This window comes from Rhea pennata, chromosome 4 (genome assembly GCF_028389875.1).
Source record: "Rhea pennata isolate bPtePen1 chromosome 4, bPtePen1.pri, whole genome shotgun sequence".
Classification (NCBI taxonomy): Eukaryota; Metazoa; Chordata; class Aves; order Rheiformes; family Rheidae; genus Rhea; species Rhea pennata.
This window is the reverse complement of record NC_084666.1, coordinates 14,429,521-14,438,659: the sequence shown is the minus strand read 5'-3', so window position 1 is coordinate 14,438,659 and position 9,139 is coordinate 14,429,521.

Below are 9,139 nucleotides of genomic sequence, written 5' to 3'. Positions count from 1 at the left end.
TTGTTCTGCAGTGATTTTGCTTTCTCTGTTGTATTTTAGTGAGGACAGTGCAGAATGATAGATTGTTGAAACCTCTGTGCTCTTTCAATGTGCAATGGCAGGGCTGTACCCTTTGTTTTGGAGTGTCTTATTGCTGAATATCTCTAGATTTTTAAAGTGGAAACAGCATCTTAAGCACTGTTGTAAGCACGTAGATTGGATTTGCTAGATGTCGCATGCTTTCTACTGAGAAGAGTCCTGTTGCACGAAGGATCTTTCCTCTTGCTTGGCAGGGTTCACTCTTACGTAAGACTGTTCCAGGCCAAAAATGTGGAGGTTCTCAAACTTGCTACTGGATTGTGAATCCTGTTTGCAGTTTGGTGAGTCTGATAATCCACCATGTTGCAATGTGGCATCATTTGAGAAATAAGCAGAGAAAATACTGATAGGAGAAAGTATCTAGTCTGAATTTGCACAGGTGGGGCCTGCAGTAGCAAGAGTTGCAGTGGCAGGCAGGAGGTATTGCAGGAGCACTGAGAAACTGGTATTTCTGGTTGACTTGAAGGGAAAGCTGAGCAAGAGATAAAATTCAAAGATGATGAGTAGACAGGACAGATGGATTCAGATGGAAGAGGAGAAATTTTTATGTATGGAGTCAGAAGTTTTGGATTAAGAAGCTCTGTCCCTGCAGCCGCTTTTCAGTGAAAATATCACTGCCTGACTTGCAGTAAAATGCTTTTGCATTTTGAAAATCAAATGGAGTATGCTAGGCAAAATTAGTATTGTCTGGTGCTTTTCTCTCAAGGTCTCTGTAAAAGAGTACCTTGAAAGAGGTCTTTTTCTGTATCCTAGAAATTTCCTATTCCAAACTGTAGAATGAAGAGGCTATTCGAGTAGGAATAGTAAATGTGTTCTGATGGTCTTAATGCTGAGGAGAATAAAGCTGGCACAGTTGGAAGACAGCAGCTACCCAGTGACTTTGAAGAACAGGTGGAAATCATGGCACAGTTATTGAGTCAATAGTATTTCACAAACAGCAGACTCCCAACCGTATCTGTTGCTCATAAATATCCATAGCCAGCATGCTGAGAGGTATGAATAAGCATCAGTCAACTGGCTAGTAGCAGGCAATGCTGATCTGCTATTATAATCAATGTAAATGGCATGCTATTTAAAAATATATATTTTTGGCCAGAGGTTGTTAACAAACATGATGTGGTATAATTGAAGGACTGCTAATTGTTATTTATTAGAAGAGCTATCCTGCAGTTCAGAGCTGCCATTCAGTTCATCTTGTGAACTTGAATCACTTTTGTTGCAGGTAATTGTTCAGAGATTAGTTTGGATTTGTTCAATGCAGAGTTCTGTCATTTGACACTTTCACAAGATAAAAAAGGTAAATAATAGTAGTGTTTAAACTTTGAAAGGCGTTTCTATGTTCTTTGGACAATTTAAGTGCATCAAACCTATATAAAATTTAGTTTGTCATTTGTGTGTATGTTTTCTATATGTGCACAGGAAGATCATACATTATATAATTAGGTGTAGGTTCAAATAACTCCCCCACCCCAAATAACTTCTACTGCTTTTTTCAAAATTTATGATCCAGTTTAGTTAGAATTAAAAGTAAAAAATTTTATGAAGGAATGAGAACTTCACCAAGAAGGAGTCATCATTTGTTTATTATCTGTTGCCATTGACCAAGCATACTTGTGTTTATGATCTGAGACTTTATCTGCATTCCCTTTTAAATCTTAAAACTATTAGCATTTTTAGAGATGCAAGACTCAGTTTCTTCAATTCAGAAATTGGCCTTTAGAACAGAGCTCTTACGCTTTGTTTCCATGGCTGCTTCATGAAGTCTGAGCAGGCTTAAGTTCCTGTTGATAATTTTATAGGAAAGTAATTGCTACACGTGAAGACTTCCCAAAACATCTAAGTGACATATACAAGAGCAAGCCAAATTTAAGACAAAATCAGTGTGAAGCGAGTGGAACTGGCCTCATAGGCCATTTGCTTCTGGAATCCACTTTTTTCTTCCCTTTCATTGTCTTCCCCACTCTGGGTAGCTCCATTCATATGTGGACAGCTGCATTCAATTCTCGCTGCTCACTTCATGCCACTTACGCACTCCTCATAATCCAGAGCAGAGGTTAACACATTCAAGCTCAGAGAGGAAAAAAGCAGAGGCATATAGATAAACTGAGTCTCCTGTAGTTATAAAATACCATGAAAATCTCCATTCTCCATTTTTCGGAGTGTGTGCTTGGATTTTGGATAGTTAGCTTTCTTGCTAACGGACTTTCAAGAACTTGTTTGAGAAGTGATACCTAGCACAAAGGGCATGCATGACAAGAGATATAGATGGCTTGCTTGTACAGAAGATTAGTATGGAAAGCACACAAAAGTGAGCTTTATAAGTGGGTCTGACGAGGAAAATGTGATAGCTTGGGAAATGAATTCTAATGATGTCTGAAGGGCCTTCGATACAGCGATTTTGTAATTCGGTATGCTAATAACTTCAAAGTGACCTGTGTTCCACTGTGCTGCAAATAGATTGCTTTGTATTGGTACACATGGACTTGTGCTTTCCGGTCCATAGCCTTATTCATTAATCCTTGCTGACATGTATTATTGAATTTGCTTTCTCTAAACAGTTGGTTTCCATCTCTGTTATTAAATCTCCATGTTAGAAAATAGATAAAAATTACCTTTAAAACACAACCTAGTGAAGACACAAACTACTGACTCAGATGTTCTTTTTTCTAAAGATAGTACACTTACTATATAGAGGGTTTTTTTGGTTTTTTGTTTTTGTTTTTTGTTTTTTTGGTTTTTTTTTGGTTTTTTTATTTGATATTCACATGTGTGTTCAGATCTGACAACAGTTTTGTTCTCTTGGTGAGGGAATTTTTCCTGGAAGGTTACAAAAGCCCATTAATACAACTACACAATGCAGAGCTGAGGAGCGTGCATGCATGAACTACAAGTCTGCCAGCTTTTTGTTAAGCTCTGCAGGGGGCAGTATAGTGAAATAATGCCTTTCAGGCCCTTTTAATGTAGTTCTGACCTTCCACTCTATATTAAACAGATGACTGGAACCAGAAAGATAGGTCATTGTGATTGCAGTTAATATTTGTAAGGACCAAAGCAGCTCTCAGCCTTTGAGGTAGAAGGGAATCATCTTAAGTGTGAAAATGTATCATCACAAGAATGGAGAGGATCAAAGGAAGGCCAGCTGGTGCTCAGACATCTTTTCATAACCTTTATTACAATGCTAGAATACACTAACCTCAATGGAAAGTCCATTCAATTCATGTATTTCAAATAGATAATCTGTATTCTAGTGAAACAAAGAAAGCTTAAAAAAAAAAAAAGAAAGAAAGAAAGAAAGCTCTCGCCTTCTTAAAAAGGGGGTGGTCCACACAAATTTGCCTATGATTTAATCATATTAGTTTTCTAAAATCAGCTTAGCTGTTTCAGTGCAAATATATGAATGGGTGACATGCTTATTTTAGAAGTGGCTGAGAATTTGTAAATTTAGGTACAGAGAGATTTAGCTGATTTTACTGCATTTTACTTCCACTTCAGAATAAAGGTCCTCTGCATTCTCACTTGCCACACTTAAAATCAATGTGCAATATTTCAAGGAAAAACTGAATCAAGCAGGAGATACGTGTATGTGGAGTCATGAAAAGGCCAAGATTAAGGCTAACTAGTTCCAACAAAAACTGAAATTTAAGCTTGGGCTTAAATCACAGCAAGTGTATTTGAAATTAGCAGTATCAAGTCCACAAAATCCACAAAAATTACTGTTTAGGCTGTTATGCTAAATCCATAAAGATTGCTGTTAGGCTATTACAGTAGAGTTCTGTGCCCGCACTCTGAACGCTATGCTACCAGATCCATACTAAATGGATATAAAAAGGCAGTAGGATTGTAGGTATAGAGTAGACACTAGCATTTCTACTGCAATATTTTTTAGGTGGGAAGTGACAGTAGTAGGATGGACATCACTGGAGCCTCAAAATTCAAGCTCATAAATGTTAATTGTTTAGCTATTTGAGATTTAGATTGTAATCACTTTCAGAACTTGTTCTATTGATCCAGGATGGGGAAAGTATCCCTTTTGCTTTTTGAGCTGGGACTTATTTCCACCCATCTTTATTAAATGTCTTGACTGAAGATTGACATCTATGTAAGAGTTTCATTATTTATGAAGTTAGACCATGACAAGGAGCTGAGCATTCAATCTTTAATACTGCAAAGCAGCAAATGGACAAAGTATTTCCTTTTCCTACCCAAAAAGCGAGTGTAGACAGTCATCACCTCTGCTTACAAGAGAAGCCTTTGAAACAGGACTGAGAGGGTGTTGAATTTCTGACAGCTTCATGAGATGCAACAACTTATTTTCAATTCAAAAGTCATTAAAATCATTCCTAAATTCTGGAGTCCAGAAGAAAAGGCATTTCGTTGCTTTTACTCCAAGTAATTTGCATTTCAAATATATCTCTCGTTTTTTTTCTCTCTCTCTCTCTTTCTCCCCCTTTCCCCCTTTTCCCCCCTCTTCCTCTCTCCTGTCAGTGATGTCTCTCTCAGCAGCTGTCTAGTCATGAATCACTCCTGTCATCTGAAGCATATTTTTAACACTTTTGAACGTGCTCTAAAAGCAAATGCTGTTAAGCAAACAATCTGCACTGTTTTTTCATATGCTTTCTTTAGTTCCCCAAACCCTTTTTAATCATAATTTTAGAAGCTGGGGCACAGGGGAATCAAGTACTGGAAAATACAACCTTTTGTATTTGTGAGAGTATCATAACGTTACATCAAGTTCACGTGTAATGCAGATGATCTGTCTGACTTGCGGAAGACTTGAAGTTGCCTGAAGCTTGAGAATTTCACTTCATTAAGATTCATATGAATGTTGCCTTTGGTTTCACTCATTGTAGTCTGCACGCTCTCAAGCTCAACCTTCGCTTTGAGTTTAGGAATTGAACATACAAAAAGGAAATCACCGTCAAAGCTTAGTTCAGCTGCTGTTACGGTAAAATAGATTAAATTATGCCATGTTTGCTTTAGAGCAGTTATTTTACAGCCTCAAATGGAGAACCTAATTATGGAGCCTGACAAAATATTTCTATTGTAATCATAAATTTTTGAGTTCTCAAAAAAAAGACATTGATGAAAACTCTCATCTTAAAAAGCTCCTTTTATCTTTTCCTGATGTCTTTCTTGGAAGTAGGATTCCCACTAAGGCCCTAGAGCACCAAGGATATTCACAATGTCCCTGGAAGGTTTTAGGAATGATCCACAGGCAAGTAGGTGACTGTTGAGAATTCTGATACTTCTGAGGAACATAAAGTGTTAAGCTCTGACTTGGAAGAATTACATGGCACGTATTTCTAGTTAGTAAACATAAGGAAAGCAGGAATCCCGACAGCTCACACCTAGAGAAAACTTTCTTCTTCCAAATAAAGCGTGACTTTTAAGACCAAGTTAATTTTGATTTTACCAGGCACTACAGTCAGGAACTGTAAAAGATGCTTTTGACTCAATTCCTAATGCAAGTCCTAATACAAACTGTATTTATGAGCCCCATGTTTCCACTTTGTGCTGTCATCTGGAACATCTATTTTTTCTTAGTGCTTAAAACTCTACTGTGATAAAATATTAAGTGTCCAAGTCTAGGATGTAAAATGATCTTTTTTAATGTACTTCATGTAAGTAATGCTATGATGTGAACTGCAATATAGATGAGTGTGTTCAAGGTATGACTGTCCTGCACGTATTATATTGTCCTTGGTAATAACTCGTTGTTCTGGAATCATCAAAGAGTTATCACTTCCAAAAGTTTTGTCTTAAACAAGGAAGCCTTGTCAACCAATGTTAATATTGCCACCGCTGAGCGACTTAATGATGAGACTTGTCTGTGTGTCTTTTCCCCAGAGCTTGCTTTCTGGAGCTGTGATTAGGTAAGCTATGATGGAGGGAAGGGGTATGGCAAGAAAAGCCTGACGTATTGTAAGAGCCTAGAACTCAGAAGACAGAAAGCATTTCAAAATATTTGTAGCCATTATTTGTAAGTCAGATTCATGCTGCATTAGCATGAGCATGTACTCAAGTGATTTTTAGATATGTGTTTTGATGATATGGTATAAGGTAGTAGCTTCCTTCATCTCCCCCACCTTCCTCCAAGAATTTAGATAAAGAAATGCATGTTCTCCTGCAGTTCACTGGGCCGGATTTCCGAGCCCGGGGGCGGGCGGCAGCCGCGGCCCAGCTCGGTGGCGGGAGCGGGCGCGTCCACGCGGTGGCAGCGGCAGCCTTCGCTGCTGCCGCTCCAGGCCGCCTTCCCCTTCCCACACGCGGGCAGCCAGGCTGCTGCTCCCTTCTTCGTGCAAGGAAGCGGTCATGCAGTGAACTGGTTTGCTCTCTACAGCTTTAGCAGACTGCATGGAAATAATCCTTAATGCGTACCTTCGGAGCCCAGCTGGAGATGGTGCTTCCAGCAGCAGCCGCAGTATGTCTAGGCTTCAGTCTTGTGGCTATTGTGAAGTGTGCTGTAAATATCATTAGATTCATAATGTGCTTTCTCACCTCTTGTTTTTTTTCTTTCTTTTCTTTTTTTCTTTTTTTTTTCTTTTTTTTTTTTTTATTTTTTTGGAGTGCATGTTCTTAACATATCCTCGAAGCTTTACAAGTCTTCGTCTTGCTGCAGATTGTGTCACACAAAATAAGCCAGTTCACTGGCACCCATGTAGTGATCCCGTGGGAATTGCTCTGACCACATGGCAGAGCTCTGTAGCCAAGGACCTCTGACTGCTTCCAGACACCATTTTCTATAAAACCTTTCTATTACTTTTTTCTCTTAACCTGAGAGAAGGATGCTTAGCACATCACATAGTTTTAACACTGTGCTATCAAGAACTTGCTGGTCACTGCCTGCTGCCACCCTTCCCCTGGACGATGCCCACCTGCCAACCTGCTAACTTAGCAAGTTATCCCCAGTAATTCTGCCTGCAGAACTAATCTCCTGGCTCCTAAGTTTTAAAAGATTTCAAAGTGCTGCACAGCTGCACCTACCGAAAGTGTATTCAGATTTAAAGGACAGGAATCACGGAACAGCTCAAGTGAGAAGTTGCCTCTGTTCAAAATAATTAGAGTATGAGCATTTGGAATTACAAAATTGAAGTTACCTAGCTGTACTGCCTCCAAAATGGGAGGGAGGAAAATAGGTCAAAAAGCAAGAAATAAGTACTGAAAGTGGTTCCTTTAAGAGTTAGCAAATATTCTTTTGAAAAAAAATGCAAAAAACATATAATTTGAAGACTAAAATCTAATATTAAAGTGCAAAGTAAGAATTTTGGTCCTTAAATGTAATTTTCAGTACTGTTTTGATACAAACTTATAATATTTGGTTTAAAACCTTGGCTGTACAGGTTAGTAAGGGATGCAGATCATACCACTGTGATTGGTTTTAAAGCTATTTACAGCACCACTAGCAATAAAAATATCAATAAAGTGTTATGAGTCAAACAGTACAACTTTGTTAGTACTTTAGCTTTGCAAGGCATTAATTTACCACTACTGCTAAGTGCTGTTGTCACTATAATAGGTATTACCGTGTTGTTACTACCTGTATCACTGCCAGAAAACAACAGTTTTCCTAAGCTGAAATAGGATATACACCTCTCTTGCTTCAACAGGTATTTTACTGCCATAGCAGTATAGTTTTCAATGCTAAAAATTCAGTAGTTTTTTTCCAAATGAATCTTAAATAAATGTTTGTTACATGTGTTAGTTCTTTGAAAGCATATTGCTTTCTATATGCTCCCAGTACACAATGGCCAATAACAAGTCCTACACTTTTTTATCGTAAGTATTTGAAGTACTTGGATCTACCACAACTGACTGTCAGTCGCTTTACTAAAACACATTTGTATAGTAGAGGTTGGTTAACAATGCTCTTCCCCAGAACGTTCCAAAACACATTTGAATCAAATGTTTTGTAGAAAACAATTATTCTCCATATATTTTAAATATTTTTGTACTGGCAGGTACTTGGTAACTGAGTTTCCTTTAAATAACCTAAATGAGTTATATACATTGGTCAAGACTCTTAAGGATAGGCAGGCTCTTTGTTAGATTTCTAAAAGCACTTAGGTGCCTTAAAAAATACAACATCATGTAGGTACCTATCTACATTTTTAGGTATATAAAAAGTTGGACTTCAGTTTTTAGCAAACTTGGACATTTAAGTTCTTCAGTGTTTATGTGTATACAATATATGTTGACTTGGTAAGACTCTTGTAGGAACAGACAAATCATAGTAGCTATACTTTTATAGTCCTCACTGTCGATATCATGTCTATAGTGATGCTTGACATAAGTTTAATCATTCTCAAGTGAGGGAGAATAAGTTTAATCAGGATGAGATGTCTTTATACAAATGGAACTGCCATAGCAGCGTGCAGTTCTGTGGGTGGAATGATATGGGTTTAAAAAAAATGTCCTGAACTGCTGTAATTATAGCCTAAATGAAAATAGAGTTTAGAACAGGCCTAAATTTTCTCTGAAATTCCAGCAGTTAATTCTGATCCTTTACAAAGTTGTATTGATAAGAAAATAATTAAAAGCCTCTACAGATTAATATGATTTTTCCCCAAAGCAAAATAGTAGAGATTTACTGAAACTCAGTATGATCTAATTTGAGAATAAAATGTCTATATAGATTAAGAGTTATCCCTGAGCAATAGGAGAGAGCAACCAGTCCCTTCTGCTGCTACTTCTGTAATGTTTTATAGTATCAATAGCTGCACAGTAATGCTAGATTGGCAGAATGGGCAGGATACGTCTTTAATGGCTCGGGTCCTTCTTTAATAGAAGTGACAGATACTTGCTTATCTTTGTCAAGTTTTTTTTGTGAAGTATTCCTATTTGACTTTCTGTACAATATTGACATGTACAATAATTGGAAATAAATGAAAACAAAAACAGAGTAGAGGGAAACTACAAAATTATCCATCTGCTCCTTCCATTGCCCAGTGAGCTGCTCCTTTCTGATCTCATGATCTTTTGCAAATTTATTATTTATTTATTTGCTAAGAGACCATTAGCTCAAGTTCAGCTGAGCAAAATGCTTCTAGGCAGTTGGGAAGGT